Genomic DNA, 24,694 nt, shown 5'->3' on the forward strand with positions numbered 1-24,694 from the left:
CGCCTTTGCCTAGACTATTTCCATTTTGTAAAATAAAACTGAGCAAAACTTCATGCAAGTCATAAGCTTCCTTAGATGCCTTGGCGCTTAAAGGTTGACTTCGGTCAGTGGCTTGTTTAGGGTGGTTGCTGAATTAATTTATCTCATTGCATTTTTGTCAGATATTTCAGTGTGATGTTCTGTACGGTTGCTGATTCAGAAGGACATTTCTGATAGGTGATAAGATTTCACACTTGCATTTTCTACTAAAAGGGAAGGATTTTTTGTTTTTCACTGCTTTTTACTGTCAGGATAACGCGGGTGAAATAAAACATTATAGAACTTGCGAGCATTTCTTAAAAGCCTTACGTCATTGAGTTCATCATTAGTGGAATTCATGCATTGTGCTCAGCCTCAATGTAACTCGATTTAAATTGTCCAACTGCTGCTGTGCAATATGTAGGTCATAATAAAAAGCAGCTTTTTCACCAGCTTTCAATGGACTGCATGCCTCAGTGCTGTGGCTGATTAGTTTGTGGCACATGTACTGTTAAAAGTAGTGGCATTACATCCAGCTCACACCTCCTTTTTAAAGATATTGCACATACCGTGCTAGACAGAGCACAACGCGCCCATTGTGTCCCTCCGTTTGGCGTTCAATAAAAGGAAGGAAACGAGCACTCCACATGGAGCACGAGCACATTAATAGTACAAGACGGTTAAACTTTTATTGAACAATCTCAGTGATTCTGAGACAGGCTAGAGAAGGTAGAGAAATATAAACATGAAGACAAATGTAAGGAAATAATTGAAATGGGAGAGGTCTTCTGGCTGGGTCTGTATGTTGCTGCTGTAGATTTTTGGTGTGAAATGAATTGTGCTGAATAGTTATTAATCACAGTGCATCTGCTTTGAGATGAAAACTGTAGTTAGACCCTGATCAATAAAACCACGCTCACCCACTACAGATGTTTGTGTTAAAAGTAGCATTTGATGAACTACTTTTATTCTCCCTGCGTAATACAGTTTCCTAATTAGCTAATACTGAAATGTATTAAATTATTCTGACAACTGACCAAATATTCTGATTCACCTTACATCTATAGAAAATGAAATGACATTTTGGTCTTAACTCTTATTTCATATTTATGTGGATTTAAGTCCCACTGAGATGAGCCATTTGTTTGAACAGTTGAGTAGGCGTGAAATCAAGTATTTGAGGCCTGTTATCTTTATAGTTAAATTAGTAACCAGTGCTCTGTAATTAGGAGCCAAATTCCAGTGTGTTATTTCTGTACTTATATCCTGCAGAGGTATTTGGACAAACATGTTCAGCAACTATCCCCTAGAAGAGACATTGCGTTTGGAAACAGCAATAGATAAATGGATTGCTAGCATGCATTTTTTCCATTAGAAAAGCTGCATCTTACTTGAATGGTTCCATGATTTTGTTGTTCAGTGAATGCACACCCCAACTTTTTTTCTATACCTCTGGATAGAGGTCACATAGTAAGTTCTTTAGAGAACTGCTTTGATCTCTGTTCTATAAAGTGGAATGTGCATTTACAGTTTGCTACTACATTAATATTTATGATTGAGTCTGTAATTATGAGAAAATGATAAATGAGCAGAGCTGGTATTTCCTTTAAGGTGTTTGTAAGTCATTAAGAAAGAGCGAGGGACCTTGTGTTATAACAATGAGAAATATGGATATAGCCATATACAATAAGGATCTTGCAGTACGAGGTGAACATAATCTCACTATGAAGAATTTATGGTATAAGAAAACAAGTGAAGACTAGCTATGACTAATCACTAAACGGTGTGCACCTATTAGGTGCTGATAGATGCATCTTATTAGTCTGTGTTTTCTAAAGCAAAATTCTGTGCTCTTTCCATTCTGCTTTTCTCCCTTTGTGGTTTGTTGGGGTTTTGTTGGGGTTTTTTGTTGTTTTGTTTTTTTTTTCCTCCCCCCTCATATCAATTCCCAGCTTCCCTGTGTTTCCTTACTGGCTCTTTGGCAACATCTGATCCCCTCAGAGCTATTTGTAAATCAAATCGGTGACTGTCAGTAATGGCCATGAAGGTGCTGCAATAGTCTGGTATGAAGGAAGAATTTAAATGAGTTAGAGGTAAGAAACAGCGACTAAGAGTGTATGAACTAATTCCAAATGCTATAAAGTGTAAAGGCACAGAATTGGGTCACTGATGTAGAAATGAAATGGGCATAAAGGGAGAGGGACAATTGTCAGCTCATGATGAACTTAAGTGTACTTATAAGCAGAAGGTTTACAAGAAGACCTTGGCAGTAATATGACACAGGAGACATTGGGTATTTTTGTATTGAAATGGATGACATCAAGTTCCAGTTGAAGTCCAGAAGTTTTTTCAGGTTTTAGTGGACCTACAGTTTTCTGACTAAGAGACGATTACACATGATTTTAAAGTCTGTAGGTTATGCAAAGTCAGGCTTTCTCTTGGTCAGCAGGGATGTAATTAACATCAGCTGTCATGCTTTAACATTACGGTCACTTCAAACACATTTTTTTTTTTTTTTTAGACATATGACCTTCAAAGGTGACTCTGGGCTGATGTGTTGTGCTCATAAACAGGATACCAACAAAGCAAAAGCAGACAGATGGATCCTAAAATGCTGTATCATAGTACCAGGTGCAAATAGTAATAGAAATGAGAGAACAGGATGACCAAAGAAGGTGGAATCGAGCATTGTAACAGGGTTTTTCTGTGTTGTTCATTTAAGGTAATCAGCTTTGAGCAAATAGTGATAAGCATCAAACAACCATGCCGTCTGTGGAGCACAATAACCTTTTGAGAGAGCTAGTGTGTGAATATGTTACCGACCCTCAGCCTATGGACTGTTGTCTGTAAACTTGCATACATGACCAGTCTGGGAGTAACAATACAGATGGCATGTGCCCAGAAAACACACTCAGATATCAAATTAAGGTACATTGTTACGCTGTGGAACAACCAAATGTCGCTTCTGTATGGGAAGGATCAGATATTGAATATAATACACCTGTTATGAGGTTGCACCTGGGAGCAGGCATCAGCTTGTGACCCTGGAACAGTTATTTCTGCTCCAGTGAGGCTGTCTGCACAAACATGGAAATAAAAGTTGATATTCCTGCTTGTTTGCAAACTAGAATTTTACAGATGTATACTTTGGTGTTGTGTCCTGCTACTCTGATACTGATCCTTTCCTGTGTCATTATTTCAGTATTGCATTAAGCATGGTACTCATTGCTAGTTTTTATTTTCTTTTTTTACTATTGGATGTAGTGTATAGACTGTACCACAAATACACAGTCTGTGTTCATTCTTCTTCAAATAGGGTGGTATTTTTTCATGTAAGTGTTTCAATAAGCTGATTGTTCTGAAATTATGAAGCTTTTAAACATTCTAGGGCTAAAACAAAAGCTAAGAAGACTTGCAAAGGCATTGATGTTAATGGAAAGCATCATGTATGGGAGGGAGAAAGGAGAGAAGTAAGTACTTAAAAGGGTAGCATGTATCTTCGAGTAAAGGCATGCTGGATGATCACATTCTAGATCCACTCCTGCTTTCAGGTTTTTTGAAGCATGAAATATATTTTCCTGTTCAGTTGTATTGTTCCATTACAGTGATACATCATAGCTAATGCTGCTGTAAACCAGACAATTCCAAAGATGGAGCCTTTTCTTCTGTTATTTCTAACTTCTTTCCCTATTTCTGTACTGAATAAAGATAGTGTTCTGATTCATCCACCCTTAAAAACCTCACCAACCACCATCAGGGGGTTGAATAGCACAGGTGCAGTTCTGTGTTCTTAAGTAACCTGAGTAACAGAGTACACTTTGGGTTGATGCTGAAGATCCCAAGCCTCAAAGGATTGTGGAAAACATTACGATGGCAGGAAAAGCAACCCTTCTTCCTCTCAACCTTCACGATTAAACTATGCAGTAAACCTTTTTGTTAGCCTTTTCCGAAAATAGCTGTTAAATAATGCTGAGGCATAAAATAATGAAAGCTTTACGTATTTTTGGGGCACTTGCCTTGGGTTTTATGTACCAGTATTAAAGCAGTGTACAGCTGAACAGTTTGGTGGGTAACTAAAACTATCCCTAGTTTAGCAGCAGTTGCTGATTAGCTAAGTTTGTCCACAAGTGTAGCTTGGGACCCAAAAGAAAAGGCAGGAATGCATGAGGAAACCCAAGGGGAATGGAATCAGTAGCTGTAATTCTCATAGCTGAAAATCAGATGCGTTGAGGCTTACATAAACAGTAAAATGCATTGATTTTTAAAGGTTGAATTTGTTTATAGGATCAACAGTTATGCAAATAGGAAGTGGGTGGTTGTGGCTGAAGGTCAAAATAGGTACGAGTCTTTGTGGTTTTTCAAACTAATCAAAAACAATGGGTCCTGTTTCTTACTGTGTTTTGGGGTTTGTTGGGGGCTTTTTGTGGTTGGTTTTTTTTTTTTGAGTGGCATCAAAAGGTGAGGTCCCAGTTCAACTGCAGTAAGACTGAAGGGTGATTGTAGGGTTGGATGGTGTAGCCCATGATGAGAAGGGTTAGGATCTGTGTCACGAGCAGGACAGCCATAGAGTGTTCTTTTCAGCACATTGCCACGTTGTCTGAGGACTCATTAGCTGTAGCCTGAATGTAAAGCTTCATCACCACAGTGTACCTTGAGTGTTATCATGTTTAATAAAGCCACATATCTCTGTGGGATAGGCACAAATGTGTGAAGCCACAGAAAAGCACAGCATGCCACCTTGCAAAAAGGCATAGGTACTACTTAAACATCATGTCCGTAGTAATTGATGATGCAGAAGGTGCAAATAGTTTTCCTATGTCAAGTAGTTATAAATATTCGTATCTTACCCGAGGTAAGAATTTGAGAGAGAAATTAGCCAATTATGGAGTTCTGATGGGTGTTCTTGATGAAATAGTGACCTGTCTCTCAATTTAGCAATAAGGAATACCAATACAAGAATAGAAATAGGGATTTCTGAAATTTAAATTGTAGAAGAGAGGTTAGTACTTGTGTTTATATATATAAAAGTCAGAATGAATTATGAGAACAGTGTGGTCAGATTTATATTTTGACTATGATTAGTCTCCTCTGCTTTTGCACTTCATCTCATTATATCACTAAACCTGCAAAAATACAAATTTCAATTCTTAACAGTTAAGATTAAGACTGCCTTTGATTGGAATAAAATACAAATATAAACAAAATGTCTCATGGCTGTTTACAGCTAATCTAATAAAGTGTTTTGAATCTGACTAGAACAAGGATATCCAGTAGAAGCCAAGGCTTTGCCAAAGTTTGGTTTTAGCAAATGACAGGAGGAGGCTGTCTGTGACTCAGTTTTGTCTAGATCAGTTCTGATATCTGAAAAATGCATAAACTAGGAATTACATGTTAATACAGAGTTCTCTGCATATGAACAATATTTTCAGTGTTTGAAGTGACCATGAGGGAAAAGTAGTGATTCAAGACAACAGAAAAAGAAAAAAAAAAAAAAAAGTGTGGGGTGGACAGTTAAATTGGATGCTTGAATGGAGCCTGGCTTCAATGTTCAGTTTGTCTTAATACTAAAAAATTAGGCATGGTTATAAACCAAAAATATTATTTTTTTTAAAAACATATACACAATCAGAAATCAAAGTATTGTTGGCACCAAGTTTGCAAGAAGGTGAAAATTATTTTTGTAAGGTACTAAATGCCTGTTTCTCACTGAATTTCATGTTCATTTGACAACCTCACATTCTCTATTATGCAGGTATAAGAGCTTTTGTAGTTTCTTGATCTATGGTAAATAATTGGCATGAGGTGATTATTTATTGGTGACAATTACAAAGAATTGTATTTTAGGAAGGTTTTTTTAGTAAATCTCAAGCACAGACTATTTTGCTCTTTGTGAACCAGCCAGTATGAGCCATCATAAGGGGTGGGTTAATGGATTAGATGGCCCCAGCTTTGGCTTGGTATTTTAGCTGCTGTTTCTAAAAATCATGAGAAGTCTATGGAAGTTTTGAATTTCAGAAGGACTTTAGCTTTGGAGGCAATCCTAAACTGTAGTGATTGGTATGAGAGAAGTATATAATAAATAATTCCCTTTTGAACATAGAGGTCACGCTACTGACTTCTGCATGGTTTGTGCTTTTCACTTAAAATCTTAAACAGCTGTTGTCTGATTTAGGCATTGACCCTGTATCTTTTCCTACTAATGGTAAGTATTTTCGAGACAAACAAGGAGTAGCAACCCAAAGGGATGCCAGTGGAAAACACTCCGTATGTATCATCTGAGTGATATATTGATCATATACATCACACTGCTCCTTCTAGCCAGTTATGCTTTTTATGCATTTTTAATAAGAAAATCCTAACAAGCTAACAGTTCCCAGCATGATTTTTACTTGGTTTAATTACTAGTGAATTTCTAATGAACAGGGAACTCTAAGCAATGACATTCTCTCAAATAATCAAATTCATGGTAATTGCGCTGTTTTTCTTTTGGAGAAATCTGTATTTGTTAGGAATCTTGAGGAAATAATAATTTCAGTGTGACTGATGCAATCAAATAGTTTACTCTGAATAAGTAAAATATAAAAGAGGCTAATTAATAAAGCGTTACTGTCTGAAAGCTAAGTGAGGTGCTGACTGCTTTGACAGTAGAATGAAGACCAAACCAAAGACTTTGTTTTGACATACGTACAGATCGTCAGGCAAATTCAAGTCTTTTTAACAGACCTCTTCTATAAGGGTCACTTTACAGATACAGATCGTGTAATCTGAGCCCTGCAGATTATCATTCTACTTTTAAACCACTACAAGAGAGAGGTTTTTAATTCCTTGTTTGCATAGCTGTAGGTTTACATGTTCACATGCTTTTGCCAGTGGCATTTGATTCACAGATGACTGATTTATGGTCTTGAGAAAAGGCCAGATTCAGGACATACTTTATTGTCAGGACTGCAAACTCTACAAAAATTGTTTGGAAGTCTGCACCTGTTCGAGTTAACACATAACTATAGCAAAGCATTAGGAGGATGCCTTCCAGCTTGAGGCAATAGTTTTCTTATGAGCAAGGCAGAAATAATTGCAGAGATGTTTTGCTAAATTAATCCAGGTGTGAATTTGTTTACTTTTTGTAATATTTAGTGGTGTAATTATATTAAACATAGTTCTCTAAAATCAATCACTGCTTAGCTAAAAACCACAAATGAAAACAAACATGTCAATGTGACTAAGAGCGAGCTACAAAAAAATAAAACAGCACATAGTTGTTACACTATTTTTGTGTAGATACTTGCTACTTTCAGTTCTGACATTCACTCTTCGTATCAATATCTTCGTATCAGTAGCCATCAGAAGAGAAAGGGCAGATGAATTATTTCCTAATGAATGGATAAAGAGACTGTCACCCGAGTTGCTGTTTGAAGGGAGACTCTTGTGTTTAAGTAATGGTGTACTTAATATTGCAATAGGTGGTGAACATAAAATATAAAACAACACTTGAATGCAAAGGTACACTGAAGCGCAGATTCATTAACAGGTGGCTTTGACCACTGCTTGGCCACAATACCAGTGATTTCCTGATTTCCTATAGCAGAAATAAAAATCTGTAAGAACTCTGAGGGAAAAGTGAATAGAAGCTTTGTAGATAAACCTGGGAAGTGTTCTTACAATAAAAGCCTATTGCCTCTTAGGGATGGATGAAACTTATGTGGGAAAATCTGAGCCGTTATTGTCCGAAGTTGAGATGAGAGTTTTGAGAGTTGCAAGAGGAGATGGGAAGAGAATTATGCAAGTGTTTGAACGGCAAAAGGAGAAAGATAATTGCTGCAGTGAGAAAACAAGGAGCCAGCTGTATGTGCCCACTGTTGTGAGGCAGAGACAGGTACGATGGCTTCAAAGCAGAAAACTAGACTGATCTCACAGGGTGCGTTTTACATAGATCAGAAAGCATTACCTAATACTGCGGGCCCAGATACTGTTTAAATTGTGTGATGACAGAGGCCTAAACAATAGCATTCCTGATGGAGGACCAAAAAAAGAAAAGAGAGATCAGACTTCAAAAACACCGTGGAGAAATCACTCCACTCAAGAAAAGCTATGATGTGCTACTTAGGAGAGTGAAGGGGAAGCAGGTGTGAGGAGAAATGAGCCAGGTCCTTGGGGAATTCACATGCTTGAGTATCCAAGATCTTTTGTGTTTAAAAAAAGAAAATGTAATGATATTTGTTTTCTTGTCAAATTTCTAACATACGCACAGTGTGCCAGAGATTCCAACAAATACTTTTAAGTTGTTTTTTAGTCTTCATATTTGCACTTAAAAATTCCAATCCCCATTTACATATTTGAAAACAAATTGATCCCCTCCTGTGGTTTTATTCTTTGTTGTAATTTATTTTTTGGAGACCCAAATGATCAAGTCTTGGGTTGCTCATAAGCACTTTAAATGAAGCATTAGAATTTGTCCATGTTTTCAAATATATAGTTATGTGAATATCCATTATGGAAATGGGATTCTCTGTAGCTGTCCTCCACCAGCAATGGAATAATGCTATTCTGAGGATGGGCGTCAGGCAGTAAGTAGTTTGGGGGCAAGGGTAACACTCTGTAAAAGAAGTTGCTGTGGTGCTTGGTTTAGCTGGCTGTTGTGGAAGAGGGAGCTTGATTCTCTGATTCTGAAGTCAGCACCCCAAACCATCTATGAAACAGCTATTTACACTCTGAGCTATCTGCTACTTTTGCTTTGCCTGTATATTTGCTGGCAATTCTCCATTTTAATTTCTGTTCATTGGTTTTGTACTAAATTACTGTAACTGGGGAAAACTTGTGTTAGAATGTTAGTGAGATACCTTGTGTGTTTGCTTTCTATACACCTGTGTATTAGGACTGCAGATTCTTACGGAAGGTGTCCATTTCTCAGTACACGTACTTGGTTTTCAAATGATCAGCTGAGCTGGAAGTCTGAAGGCAGCATGAGTTCAAACATGGCATAAAAGAATAATTATATTGCAAGCTTTCTTGTGTGTAGTCCTCTCAGAAATCTGTTACTGTACTGTCATCTTCAGTATTGTATGAATTTTAGTTAGATTTCTATGGACTTTATCTTCCAATATGTTTAGGAACAGCTTCTCTTTATGTTCATTAGAAGTATGTTTTCCTGAACTTATTGTAGATAATGCTGTGAAATTTCCATATTCGATAACTAAAATTCTAAAAACATTCTAATCATGTATGTAAATTAAATCTTCTTAAAAGGAGCCACTCCTTTTGTTATTGGACTTTCTCTAGTGTTGAGATGTAGATAATTTTTACTGAGGACCTTTTTAAAACACTGAAAGGGCTTTTAGCTTTTCAGTGCCCAAAATCTAGTACTTTTGTTAATTAACGTTTTTACAGGTAAATTTTGGAACTATATTCTGAGGCCCTTAGCACCTTTTGGTGGGTACAGTATATGACTGCAAAATTTGTAAGCTTAGATTGCAAAACTCTGAAATCCAGTTTCCTGTATCTCATAATCCCAAATCAGTATTTTGTGCTGCAAGTCCTGAAATTAAGATTCAAGTTTAGGCTTGTAAGAATCTAGTCTGGGTAAGACTCTCAAAAGCAAGGTTATGGCTTCAGGGTGGTAGTTCTTCTGTGACTTACCTCAAACCTGGGTGTATGTGGTTGGTTTGTTTGTTTTGTTTTTCCCCAAAGATACATGCTAAACAAAGAATGTAAAGTTTGTTTGTTTGTTTGAAAAGGGCAGAGATGAGTTTAGCAAAATGGAGCTTACAAACGAAATTAGTATAGACTATGGTATTTTCAGAAGCTCTTGTTGGTTTGGATTCTCCCTTTGAAGGCAATGATAAAGTCCTCCCTGAATTCATTAAAAATAGTTACAGGAAATTTAAGTGCTTTCAAAATGCCACTGAAAAGGCCTTAGTAACCAGCTCTTTACTATTCTAGTTTTAGGTTCAGCCCAAAATGCCTCGTAAATGCCTCTTGAAGAATACTGGAAAAAACATAAATAAAAGGTGAAAAAATGTGTTGCACTTATTTCAAGTGACAAAAATATACATAATGATGATTTTTTTAAAAATTCATGTAGGCATTTATGTTTTATTATCATTAGTAAGATCTGTGCTGAAAAGGTTGGCACCATCTTGAATGAATCTGCTAGCCTTATTTACAGTATGTTTATTTCTGGAAAAGGCTTTACATGCGTATACACACATTCTATCGTAATTTTTGGATGTCCTGGTAGATGCGTAAGTAGTTCTGCCTCTTAAAACTTGATGAAGCTCAGAAGGTACTTTGAAATTATGCTATGCATTTCAACCTGGGATCCCTCAAATGCTAATCAGACTTGGAAGTCACTGTGGTTTTAGTGTTTTATCATACTTCATTTTCTGTGCTGTGTCAGACACACCTGGAAGTTTGAAATGTCACTATGTCACTTGAGGTAAGGGGTCACCATAGTTTCATGAAAACAAATCAGGAAATAGAGATATTGTGTTGTCATTGCAAAGGCAGCATTGTTTCAATATTCTGTCATAAAAAAAATTGATTGACTTCTTTAGGTATGGATCACATAACAGTTGTTAGCGTAGAGTATTGTTTATATTCCAATGCTATTTTTGTTTTTAAAACTACTATAAAAATGATTTGAAGTACACAGCTTAGTAACACTTCAGAATTTGATCTCAGATCACATGTTTCTAGTTCATGCCACCAGTCTATCATAAGCTGATTTTGTTATAAATAACCAAAGGCTTCTACAGGCACTGTGTAAAACTATTAGTGACTTCCCCCACTCTGTTGTTGTACTCTGATTTCAAACTCTAGTCTTCAGATAACTGTCAATAGTATGTCGTTTCATCCTGCTGATCAGAATGCAAAACGTAGAAAATTAATATGAAATGCTTTTCTAATGTTTTCCTTATGAAAACTTTATTTAAATGCTGTAGGAATCAAATGTGTGTGATGTACAGCTCTGTAATTTGCAAACGTTATCTTTACATTCTCTTTCAGGAGGTAAGATAGAAAACTGGGATGATTAACTACCCTGTATAAATTTAGTACAGAAAATTTACCTTTCACCTTTCTCAGTTTTGGCTTTCCATATATGTAAAAGTTTCAAGCTGTTTTAGGAGAGGGTACCAGAAGTCACTGACTTCATCCTTTAGTTTTCTGTGATGCAAACGTTCATTAGTGTGTTGTTGCTTGTAGCGATCTTTCTCTAAGGGCTGGAACAGAGAATTTTTCGGTTTTCAACAGGACCAAGCTGATGGACAAATTGAAAAGCCTTGAGGCAAAAAAGGGTCTTTTGAGCTTTTATTAATAAGGGGTTGATAAATTTGAAAAATAGAGGATGTTAAAGTTCTGAGGAAGTAAACAGTTTCTAGGAAGGGAAATCCGCCTTTCCATATGTTTATTTTTCAAAGAGAGGAAATTACCTAATAAGTGTAAAACTTCAGGGATACAAAACAGAATATCTACTCCCAAAAGATATTAACTTTGACTTCCAGTTCTCACATACCTTAGGATCTACCTATGTGTTGTTTTCATTTTTGCTCCTCAAGCTGCCTTCTGTATAACTTAAACTGCCATGGTTTTAGGTTTATGGGATGGATACAGGTGCGTCTTCCTTTACCTAATGTGCAAAATAGGTATAGTAGTATGGTTGCAATTGTCAGTTTATTGCTGTTTGAGAATATTTTTGAAGACTCTTCTGTCCACCTCCCTAGTTGGCACTGGCCTTTGTTACATGAATTGGGATCTCTTAAAGGCCTGATTTTCGTAAATATACCCTGCATCCCTTGAAAAGTGTGTATACTCCTTCGTCCTGTGTCATACTGGCTACCAAAAACGGAGGTAGCAAGGAAGCATTATTTTAGATTTTTGTCTGTAGGCTGTCTTATGGAAGAATTTTTCTAGGTAGGGAAAAAAGTCTTTGGTAGAAAACTTGTTTCATCTTCTCACTGTACTTGCCACTTAAATGAGGGTCTGGGTTCTGTTAGCCAAAAAATTAGTTCTGGCCTGCAAGTAAGTCAACATAGAGCAATTAACTGGTGGTACAGCTGTAACACCTTGTGTTGCCTTAAACACATCAAACGTCAGCTTGTCTTTCCCTGGCTAGGAAAAGCATGAATATAGCTTGAACAAGTGTTTCAAACTAATAGCCTGTTCTGCAATTAACAGAGAACACAAATAGCAAACAAAAACTGTGAAAGAGCTCCAATGTTCACTTAGCTGAAGCAATACTGACTGAAAAAATGACTACATACCAATGTGCGTCTGTTAAAAAGAAGGCAAAAGAAATGAAAGCTCAGCACTGATTTCCTGAGCCATTCCCCTGGTGGGCTAGGGCTAATTAGGGTATAGAATATCTACCGAGCAACGTTGGCATTGCACTGTAACTTCACCTTTGGAAGCTGAAGAGCTTCCTAGAAGCCAAATCCTCCTTTCTGTCCAAGCTACTAGTGAAAGAACTGTGAAATCCCCAAAAATGGCGATCTTTGGGAATAAAGAGATTTAAACAGGAAAGGGTCAATTTTCTGCTTTAGGGACTTCTTGTTAATCATGTTACATAATACTACAGAAGACGACATTGCCCAGGTAATTTGCCATCACCAAAAACCAAAAGAGTTCAGCAGCTTCCTGCTGCTGCATCATGCCCTTTCTCTAACATCCGTTCTCAAAGTTACAATGGTCTGTATTTGGATTGTCTGGAAAGCATCAGTTTCAATAATGCTGCAGATGGACTGTAAAGACTTTTTGAAATCCAAAAAATTAGTTGCAGTCTCTCCAGGACATGAAACATTCTTGTATAATTCTGAACCAAATGTATGCAGTTATCAAGATACTATAGCTTTGGCCTGTCAAGACCATATGAGCATGCTGCTATCTAATAACATCCAATTGTATACATCCAGTGGTGACAGTCCTCTGACCATTGCAGGTGCACTTACATGTTGAGTCCTTACATATATCTACTGATGTGTGAGTGGGAAAGACAGCATGAGGCAGCTACTGTCTGTGTCTGTCAGGGAATCGCCAACAATTTGCTGCATGTTAAACCTTATTTTTGGGGACATGATCTATTTCATAAAGCCTGGAGAGCCTTGATGTTCCAGTGAAGATGTACATTGATATTGATGCTCTGAGTTTTCCATTCTGACTTTTGAATCCCTAAAGCTTTTGAACTTCTCTGCAGAAATTGTAGTTTGTCCTGTGCAAAATTAATCTGTTGTCTTTATTGTGTAGGCCTAACTTCATAAATTGTCGGTGTCTGCCAGTAGCACGAAGCCACAAGCTTGACAGCCCAGTTCTAGCTGATCAGAAGTGGAAAGGTGAGAAACACCTTTACTGTGCCCACTGAGCTGTAAATCTACTAGATGCACAGCAGCAGTGATTCGCCTCTACTCTTGAATGAGGTGATTTCTAAATCTGTAAGAGATTTTGAGCTGAAGTCCCAATCTAACGTAGCATTTCCTTAGTGTTATCTATTGGCTAAGCTTCACTGCTATCTGTGGCTACCCTGCATGCCCTCAAACTCGTTGTGCTGGCTGTGTGCAATGCAATATAAAGGTGTAGGCTGGCAGTTGGGCAGCTCTGGTCCTACTTTGACTTGTGTTTTGATGTTTGGAATTTGAGCTTGATTATGTATGTCTAAATCACTTGAACTACCATGTTTCAGACTTAAATTGCAGGAAAGGACACTGTGGTTAGAGCTAGGAAAAAAAATAATGCTGATGACTAGGTACTGGATTGTCTGAAGAAGCTGGGATATCTTTCTTGCTGGATGCCTTCTGAAACAGCTCGATCAAATGTCTGTCAGGAATGATATATTTACTGTAAATTTTTGCTGTTATGAAGCAGATGAACAAGATGACCTGGAGATCCTTTCTCTTTGATATGAGGGATCATAGGAAAACTGACTCAAATTCAGTCTGCTGCTGCTTCTGTTATTGCCTGAAGTCAGAATGGTTTGTGACTTCCAACAAGCTGATACGACTTGGTTTGTAGCCATATCTCTTTTTACACCCTTCATGAATAACCAGCCTGTCACTGCTATCCCATCAGAAATCCCTTCAGAATCACTCTATACAAACAGTTCATGTGAAGACATAAGAATGTGTGTGGTTTGGGAGAAAAAAGTGGTCATAAGGAGACTTGAAGTTGACTTCAAGTTCTGCCAAAATGTAATGCAGATAGAATCATAGAATAACAGAATGCGTTGAGTTGGAAGAGCCCTTTAAAGGTCACCTAGTCCATCCTCCCTGCAGTGAGCAGCGACATCTTTAACTAGATCAGGTTACTCAGAGCCCGGTCCAACCTGACCTTGATTGTATCCAGGGATGGGGGTGTGGGCATCTACAGCTTCTCTGGGCAACCTGTTCCAGTGTTTTACTACCCTCACCACAAAAAACTTTCTTCTATCTAGTCTGAATCTGCCCTCTTTCAGTTTAAAACCATTATCCCTTGTCCTATCACTACAGGCTCTGTGGAAAAAATTGTCCCCATCTTTCTTGTAAGAGCCCTTTAAGTACTGAAAGGCTGCAATAAGGTCTCCCCAGAGCCTTCTCTTGTCCAGACTGAACAACCCCCCAGCTGTCTCAGCCTGTCCTCATAGGAGGGGTGTTCCAGCCCTCTGATCATTTCTGTGGCCCTGCTCTGCATGTACTCCCAAGAGGTCCTGTGCTGGGGACTCCAGAGCTGGATGCAGTACCTCCAGGTGAAGTCTCACCAGAGTGGAGTAAAAGGGTAGAATTACCTGCCTTGACCTGCTGGCCACGCTTCTTTTGGTGCAGCCCAGGATACAGTTGGCTTTCTGTATTTTCTGTATATTCTGGAACTGCTGTTTGCCCAGTACCTGTGGTGCCCTCAGGTGTGGTGTGCTTGGCCAGCTTTCTGACAGCTCCCTAGTATGTGACAGACTGTGCCTCTTGGGTCAAGCATTCCTTGTGATGTGCCAGATGCCATGCTTTTCCAGTATACAGTAACGTCATTGACAAAGGCGTTCATGATGCCTGTGGCCCTGGTTAAGGTACCATCCTCTCGATGGATCTGCCTCAGTACCTTGTACTGATGGATGCAGTAACTCTCCTTTATTATTCTTAAGCTGCTTGTAGCATTCCCTCAGGTTTTGGTAACAGCATTCTTGGATTTCTTGGTGGCAGCAGGAGCTGACTTGGTAGACTCAGGCATTTTGGCAGTACCTTTTCTTACCAATAAGCAATGTGAAGGTGGGCTAAGGTGGGAGTATCGTGGCTGCAAGTGGCTTCAGTCCATTGGTGGCATGTACCTGAGCTCTTGAAATAACTACCTTTGCAACCTGAAGGACTGTCATGATTGTGTGAAACTGTGAGCTGCAAACTGGGAGTTTGCTGAGGCAATTGTATCTCAGTGAGCTTTGGCTGACTTTAGGTGTGTTTTTGATGTTACCATTTTATGTTGCAATTCGAGGTTGGAAACCCAAACACAAATGTTGGGTCTTGCTGAAAACCAGATACTGCCTTTGAGATCAGTCTCTTGAAGAAAAAAAAAAATCTGAAAAATAACAGACTCTACCAGTATTAGCTTGTGTTATAAAATGCTGAAGTGTTACATATCTGTAGCTGGAAGTCTTCAAAGCTTTGCACAGTTGCTTATGTCTTCAGGTTGTGTTTTCAGTTAAGTGGATTATAGTAGCAAAATGTATAAATTGACTAGAGGAACATGTAAGGAAAGAAGGTTCTCTATGCTGCTTTATCCTGTTGTTCGACTGCTAGTGGGAGGTCTTGCACTCAGTTGGGGTGACAAATATCATTCCCGTCACCCTGGGGTTCACTGCCTGAAAGCTTCAGTTGCAGTAGGTTTGCTGGCCCCTACCCTCAACGTTACAAGTAGCAGAAAATGTTAAAATTACTTGATTGCTAAAGTTAAGGACTGTTTTTCATATAGGTCCTTTTTTTTCCCCTTTACTAAATTGGCAGCTTAGCAAATTGGCTGAACACCATTGTTTTAATTATTGAGAATCCTAAATTCCTTTGTGGATTTAATCATGGTAATTGGAATAGAAACTCGGTGTGGAGGCGGTAAAGCTGGCCTAGCTGTAATCTGGTGGTTTAAAACCAGAATGGCATTAGGCTTTCTGTGCTCTGTAACGTCTTTGTGAAGCCGAAGGAGGGAACTGGGACTTGTGTTTTTTCTGTGAATTTCTTTTGCTTTGCATGGACTGACTAGCTTGAGAGTGGCAGCTGTGCACGGGAGCGTGCATGGTCTTAGAGCCTAGAGATGGCAGTTCTCCCTTGAGAAGGGGGCACAGTCTGGTCCCTGGCCCACTGTTGGAAATTGGAAATATTTTAGAGTATATGGTTTGGCTGTTAATACTTCAGAGTAACTGGAGGAAAGGCAGCCCCTCAAATTTTCCTTTCTTCTAAGAAAATTCTCTTTATTAAGCTGAGGAGTGCTAGTCTCTTGCTCTGTGAGCCACATGAAGTCTGTAATTACTCTATGAAAGGTGGGCCAGTGTCCTCAAAAGACCAGACAGTCGACTGATGCTTAGTATTCCGTGTCAGCAAAGTGGGAGATGTGACTGTAAATCTGTCAGGAAATGTAAGCCAGGTTTTCAGTAGTTGTTTTTTCTGTTTTTTTAATTTTTTGTTTGGGTTTTTCTTGGTGGCAGATGTTTTGATGACCATCAATACAGTGTTTTTCTAAAAAATATAATGTGGTGGGGTAACACCATCATCCATGTTTTTTATGAAGAGTGAAAAAAAACCTGAGAACATCTTATAGACATTTGTGCCTCAGACGCAAAGTTGATAAAACACAAGTTTGTACGTGATGGCTGTCATCAAAGTGTTTTTTCATCAAGGCAAGATGTCACTTGCTTGGTCCAGTAGGAGAGTTTTAGGTAACTGGGAACTTTACTGTTAAAAGACATATAGAGGGTTAGGAATTTGGGTATATGTGAAATGGGCATTTTAAAGATTGTCACTTTGGATTTGGACTCAAAAATCCTTTTAAGCAGCTAGTTCAACAAACCTAGTAATTTGAGTTGGTAAGTCACAATGAGCATTGCAGGTTTAGAGTCCTGGCTTGTTCACATGTCCGAGGTTTAGGCCTTCAGGGAAAACCTGCTCCCTAATGTGCCCCAACACCCTCCCAAAAAACCCTCACAATCTCACACAGTAGCTGAACACATTCTAGCAGAAAATGAGTCTGAAAGACAAATAACCTTGTACAAAGTTCTTCAAACAATGGACTAGTGATGTGTATCAAGACTGAGATAAACAATAAGGTTCTGTTCTCCATTTCCTGACAAGGCCTTTTCATATTTATTTCCTCATACATTTTTAACTGTTTACTCTTGGAACAGAGGAAGTTAGTTTTACTAGCAAAATAGTGCTTTTAGCAGGTATATCATTCTTTTGGTCCAATTTCATAGTGATAGGTGCAGTGACTGTAGTCAATTTTTGCATCATTAGGAGAGCAGTTAGGTGGTTTTCTGTCGGTTCTATGAAATAGGTGTAAGTATTGGAATTTGTTACAGTAGGTGACCAGGAGGCTGTAAATATTTAGATAATATGCTTTCATAGTTGGGGTTTTTTTAAATGCATGTGATTTCACTTCAGGCTTGAGCGTCTCCTTACGTTTTAATGTATTTATTTGGTACTCAGTTAAAGGTATTGTAATTTTTAAAGTATTCCATGTTATAAAATGCTGTTATGAAACATTAACAATTATAAATATTTAAATGACTGACAAAACATTGGTTTTGAATCCTTAGCTATCAAACCTAAGTCTGCAGCAATGAAATCCAATCCAGTTTTGCCAAAGGTAATTGGCAGAAATTCTGGTACTGGCTGTTTTTGCAGCTTCTATTTAGAAAACAGGTTAATTTTCCAATATCGATTTGGGTTTAGTATATTAGATCTCAGAGAAGTATAAAGAAGATCACAAATTCATAGGTGCTGATGCTATATTAAAGACTTCTACATCTTCAGAAACATCTAACCATAAAGACAGCCAGTGGTGCTTTGTACCTTTCCTAAAATTTATCAGATATATCAAGATTCCTGAAAAGCAAATTTTAAGTTGTATGTTAAACTCAGCTTACTGTGATGGCAGAGCTGGAGCTGCTTATTTACAAGATGTCTTTCACAAAAATCTGTCTAGGGGTTTCTGTCTCACATAATTATTTTTTGCTGTCACCAGACAAAATTTTATTATAACGGGGGAGGGGGGAGCAGACTTAACAAATCCCAGTGTAAAATACGAGAACTGAATATAGCTAAAGACACATGGTGTCTTTTAAAGCGAATGCAGATCTGCTGTTCTACAGAACAGCAGCAGAGGCAACTCTTTATCAAACATCTACCAGCTGGTGTTAATGAAGTGAGAGTGTGATTCTTCATACTTGATGTCTTGATCCATGTCTTTCAGATGTGTGAGTTTTCAGTGAAAGACTTCTGTAACAAATTCAGAAGGCTTCTTGGATATCCTGCTGGATCAGAGATTGCTTGCTAACTCTTGGCTGGCTCTGGAGTGCTTTCAGAGGAACACAAGCCAAACCCCCCTACGCCCCCAATTCCAAGCTTCTTTTTAGTCTTCCTCCCAGTTGCCAAGTTTTCTAATGAGTTATATAGGGATGAACCACTTCTATACCAAGCCTGGAGAGAAGAGTTTAATAACTTTATTATTACCTAATAGTATTAGTGAGGTGGGCCATCCTCCATTAATTGTTTGAAGGAAATGATGGAAAAAAAATTTCTTAGCCAGGACAGAGCACTCTGCTTTTTAATATGGAGACTTATTTTGGGATATACTGGAGAACAGAATTGCTTATGCGGAAACAAATGTGCTAACAGCAATTAAAAAATAGATTCCATTGTATGAATGTTGACAAATTTTACTCTCTTTTGTTGATGAAAGTACTCTAACCAAAGCTTCATTATGGGAATTATGAAGCCACAAATCACTGACAAATCCTGTGTGTGGCACTTCTGTACTATTCATGCAGGTTACAGTTTATTGTCGCTGAGGGATGTAGATAGTTTCCAACTTCTTGAAATGTCTTGACCGAAGATTCTATTGCCATGTCTGCTGGGACAGACAGAGATGTAAGAGCAAGACTGCTTTGTAGCCACTCTGGGAGACTTCTGAAGTATTCTAACATAATAACCATGGGTAGTTTATTGAGATAACCTATATTCTTTAGGGTTAGAAAAAATTCCGAGATGTAGCTGCCACAGTAACTTGGCTGCCTATGTACTCTTTCTTGCAATATTAAATCAAATGTTCTGAAAGCTTGAGTCAGTTTATTTTTCAATAGATGATCCACCTTTTTTCATGTATAGCTTTAATGAAACTGTAGTAGAAACTGAAATTCAGGATTTGTTGTTTATGAGGATTTTTTAATGCTGAGTTTTTTCAGGAGTTCTTTTTTGTATGATGGTCTAGAAAATTTCCAAAGTACTTTTTGATGCATATCGAGCTAAAGACGACTGCATGTGTCTTTGTAGTCATTGTTGTATATGCTGCTGTTCTACTACGACAGTTGTTAAGCTGCTGACACTACATGAGGCTGAAGCGTGCATGATGGCATAGGGCATCAAGATGTGTTTAGGAGTAACCTGGCTAGAGTGTCAAGTGCGTTTGATGGTAGGGGTGAGAGGGCAAGATCTCTTAATACAGAAGAAAGTTGTCTGCAGTGCTTTCCTGCATAAATTACCTACCTGTTAATCCTCAGTCAAGTCTTGATTATTGTACTTCATAGAAATTTCTTGTGACTTTTGATCAGTATATAGATCTGCTCTAGTGAGACTTTAAGAAGCTTTTATGGTTAACGAGGCCTAGAAATCCTAAGTAGCAGAAAGGAGCTGACATAATTATTTTATTCTTTTCTAAAGAAGTTTATATAAATGAAACTCTGGTGGGAAAATTATACCAGGTTTCCTATGCTAACACATAATGATTGATCCTAATATATTAAGTGGGAGAAAAAGTATAAACTGACCATCAGTAAATAACTTCCTAGTAGCTTTGTGGTAACTGTAAATATCTTGTGTCAGATATGCATGAAATAGAGCAGCAATGTTCTAAGTGAGGTGTTGAATATTTCTATCGAAGAAATTAACCTCAAACCAGTTCTCAAGAAACAGAGATACAGGTTTACATACATGTTCTGATTTACTTGTGAGCAATGTCACCCTTTCATTCCTGAGCATGTTCATGCTGAGCCTAGGTGAAGGCCAGTTACAACTCATCTGATGATGCCAAACCTAAAATACTAACTTGTAGCTGAACTCTAGAAATTAAACTGATGTCACCGGAGATTAATCTTTTCTCATCTATTTTCATCCTTTGGCTTTATAGGCATATGATGTGTTTGTCTGAAGATGAGCATCCCTGGCAGTATGTTCATTTAACATGTGTTCATGCATTTTTCATTTATTTTACATTAGTTAGGATCAACCACAACTAATGGTTTATATGATTGATGTGTAACTATGTATTCCATCCTGTCCGGGAGGAAAATGGCCACACTTCCTCATAGCTTCATTGCTTTTCAGCAGTGGAAGCTACTGAAAGCAGACCTGAGACATTGAAAAAAGATTCATTCTTATATGTAAGATCCTTCAGGATCATATTTGTCTAAGACTTGCAAGACTAGCTGAAGTTCAGGACAAAGCATGTGGTTGACAGGAATCTACAGAAGGACAGGAGGGAAGCTTTTTTTCCCTGTAATCTGGGACAGAATCATTTCAGAGATGAACATGATCAGTTGTATGGATGAACTCTCTTAAGGGACTTAAGCAATTGCACAGCACGTGCATTTTGCTTGCATTCTTTAATGTTAAATGTGTTTAATGCTGTCTGTCATAGTACAGTTAAACATGGTTATTTGGAAAAAATAAAAAAAAAAAAAAAAAAGAAAAAATCTTATGTGTACCCCTTATTTCTTCCTGGGGTAGGTAATATGCAATTCATGTAGATACCCTATCATATTACTAGAAGATATTACACTACTGTTAAAAGATCTGAATAGAAACATGTACAGAATAATACGAAGGAAAAATCATCTGGTTTGTACAGTGTTATGTACACACCTTGAAATTTACACAGGGAGACTTCTCAAAAAGAGAACTTTTCTTCAGCCATTCCATGTGAAGCTTCAGCGACTGAACTGTGTTTGAAAGGTTAGGTCTAGAAAAGTTGAGATTTCCTTTGGATGAATCGGTGCTGTGGAGCAGGTGTGCGGCTCTTCTGTCTGTCAGTGTCTTGAACAATTTTCTGTATCTCTCATCTATCAAGATTCTTTCCTCTGGTTTATCACAACTCTGTCCTGTCGTGTCAGGTCATGAAGCTTTTGTAGGAACTTGGTGCAAGTCTCCATTAGCAATGTGAACTGTACACTTCTTGGTCAGGTTTGAATTGCTTAATACCTACCATAGATTAAGTTGCACTGCAGCGTGCCACTAAGGAAATTACATGCTTTATTCAGTGTCGCTGATAGCCACAAAATGGGAAATATGATTATCATCAGCCTCTGAAAAGCATAAGGTGATAATCTTGGTGGTAGTGACATATTTGTCTGGTTTACTAATAAACATACAGATGTATTTTCTTCAAGACCTGCATCGTATATATGATATTTATGGCATTTAATGTTTCCTTTAGATAAAGATAATCCAATTTATATCCAGTAGTTAACACACATCTTGGTGTATACCGAAACAGTGCTATTTTCATGTTTAGCAAATACTATAATTACTAATAGGTAGAGCGTTATTTACACAAAAACAGTGCAGTATGAAGAAACAAGGTACCAAAATGGGTTAAGTGCTGACGGTAAATCAGCTAATGGTAAATCTGCCTTCTGAGAAAATGCTTCAGAAAAATGCTGCATTGCAAAGCATTGTGTGTTGTATTACTACAGCAGTAAAGTGATACTACTAATAATTATTTTAACACATTCTTCTGTTTTCATATTTGCATAGTATTAGTATTTGGTATACAGATATATATTGATTTAGCTTGTAACGGTTGGATGACAGCGTTACGGATAAGAAAGTAATGCAGCATATGACACTAGTGGTCTGGTGCATACTGGTCTTGTATTTATTGATGAACTATACTGTGTGATCTACCTGACTGTTACAGCTCTCAAGTTGGCTATAATTTACACATTGTCTGAAATTCAAGCTACTGGAGTTCTTACATTTCTTTGTTCATGGATCTCAAGTTAAATATAAACTGAGCCTTTTAACTTCTGTGAACTAGTTTTGTGGTAAGGCAGTAGTCCTAAACTAGCCATTTGGAATGAAGCAGCAATAATGATTAATATAATTGGTTGGTTTAATTGGGTTGGTGTTTTAGATTTTGTGGGGTTGTGTTTTTTGCTATAGCTGCTTTTAACTACAGCAACAGTAAAAACAGTTGGGATCAAATGGAAAAGGATGCTTTTGAGCTAATCCAGAAAGAATCTGTGGTATGTTTTTGCACATGGCAGCTTTTTCATTATTGTTATAAGTGTATTATAGCTAATGGGTTTTATGAGTCTTCAGGAACAGATAGGCTTTTTGTTTGTTTTTAAACAATGAGCATTGCTTTACTTTAATAAATAGCCTGTGTGCCTGGCATCCTGTTTCATATGTCAGTGTCACTTCCAAATAGTAACTCTTCACAAATAAATCAGCAATTAAGGTGACCCATGGCATTCTAAAATGCTTTCAAACGAGTGTGCTTAAGTAGTCTTGATTGGAAGTTTAACATGTAACGAAACATTTTGTAATTTTACCACACCAGTCTATTTTAGTTTTTGAGTAGAGAGTAACTTCAATCTCATAACTTTACCTTGAACAAAAGTAACAAGCTTTTCAGTGCAAGTGCCTAATAGTGTGGGCATGTATGAAAAGTTGTTCTGGTGAAGCGAAGTAAGTTGTGTCTGTCAGAATTGCTGAGACGTATATAGAGGGGTATCTTGGAAGTTTCTTCCTGTACCAGAAGGAGCTGCAACAAGTTAAATAACAATGGTGGTTTTCCACTGACTTAAGTTTTGTTGTATTGTCTAAAACTTGAAAGTAATTAGCTTTTATGTATTCATCAAGATGCTACTGGGTCTTTTCCTATAGCCATTAATTTGTATTGATACTTTGTTTTCCAGTAGTTTTTACACCATGGGAGGGTAAGCTGGCTGGTTAGGGATGTGGCACAGGAGGGCAGGCAGGTCTTTATGGTGACACTGAATGGCCCTGGCAGAAAAAACAGAGTGCTAGCAGCTTTAGATCACTAAACTTCCAAAATAGCACTAGTGCTGGAACTGGAAACTTAAGATGCAAACTAGAAACAAACTATTGGCTTCAGTCTTGTTAAACTGATTTGTCCTGTGCTCAGATGTGAATACCAGCCAGATATGATGAACTTAAATACAAATAGAAACACTTCTATCTCATATGAATGTTCTTGTAAAGAAGGTAAAGCATCTTCAGAAATGACCAAACTCAAAACGTGTTTTTCACAATAAAAAATATCCATGATGGCTCGTTTCCTGAACTGCAAGTAATACTCTTCAACATCCCAGATCTCCTTTTTACAGTATTTTCATTCATTATTCACAGTGGTTGTTCCCTGCTCTTTCTGTTTCTTTAAATAAAAATTTGGACAATGAACAGGGTTTTTTGCTATGGATTTCCTGAATATTTATATATATATATATATTTATTTATTTTTTTAAGCTTGGGTTAGGAGGCTGGTTATTCTGTCTTGCATTTTCATTTTGACTGTAGGCAATCCCATTGCTGCCGAAAATAGCTCAAACGTTCTTAGAACAAAAACTTCAGCCAGCAGCTCAGATTCTTTTTCTTTTTCTTTTGCAGAGTCTTGCATGCGAGTTAAATTCATTTCTTTAGAGAAACCTTCATAAAGGGCTAAATAAACAAGATCTACGTATACAGAGATTTCTTACTTCTCTGCATTTGAGACACAGCTAACCTCGTCTGGTAAGTCATGTTTTTCTCAAGATTTTGTCTTTCTCCCTGCCCTCATGACTTGCATTCTTGAGTGTCTAATTAGTGGTCAGGGAAAACCAGCTTCTGTTTGCTAGTAGTTCTGCTGCATGCTCTGTATAAAATACGGAGACTAATCTGTGAAGGAGTCACTACGCTGCTTTTACAAATCTCAGAATAGTAACTGTGATTCTGCATGGTACTTTGATGTAAGTAGGGTTTTAATAGTTTATAGAGTAGTTTCTTCTCAGTTTGCTGTAATGAAGTCATTAAATGTTTTAAAACAAAACTGCTGATTGTTCTGTCTTTAAATTATTTACTTGTTTGAATGTTCAGTGTTTAATGAATTAACTTTAGAATTTGTATTATAAAGTACATTCTGTGTCAAGTCAGAGTTCAAAAACAAACTTTCCCAGCAATTCATTCATGTCTCATTTTTTGCAGGTTTCATTTTGTGTAGTTAAAATAGGTTGATGCTATTGATGCAATGGTATATTTTTCTTGGTGATGTGCCTGTTTCATGGGACAGTAAGCGTGCTTGTCAGTAGTCTTTAATTTGATAATATCAATCTGTAACGGTTCTATTAAAGATACTTGTGGCTTACAGAGTTTATTCAGGGTTTGGTTGTACTGCTTGAAACAAATATGTTTTTCTTTGATTATGAAATGTTAACTGAGTACAAGGCAAACAAGAGAAAGTTTTGTCCTCT

General features: G+C 37.6%; 1 protein-coding gene across 4 annotated transcripts in view; it reads left to right on the forward strand.

The window, feature by feature from the left end:
* SORBS2 (sorbin and SH3 domain containing 2) overlaps positions 1–24,694 on the forward strand; it is a 248,739-nt gene that overhangs the window by 77,381 nt on the left and 146,664 nt on the right. For all 4 annotated transcript variants that reach the window (XM_037398516.1, XM_037398539.1, XM_037398456.1 and 1 more), the window contains exon 2: positions 23,856–23,978. The gene's annotated coding sequence lies outside the window, so the exon portion shown is untranslated. The remainder of the gene's footprint in view (positions 1–23,855; positions 23,979–24,694) is intronic.

Source organism: Falco rusticolus, chromosome 1, assembly GCF_015220075.1.
Source record: "Falco rusticolus isolate bFalRus1 chromosome 1, bFalRus1.pri, whole genome shotgun sequence".
NCBI classification, from domain to species: domain Eukaryota; kingdom Metazoa; phylum Chordata; class Aves; order Falconiformes; family Falconidae; genus Falco; species Falco rusticolus.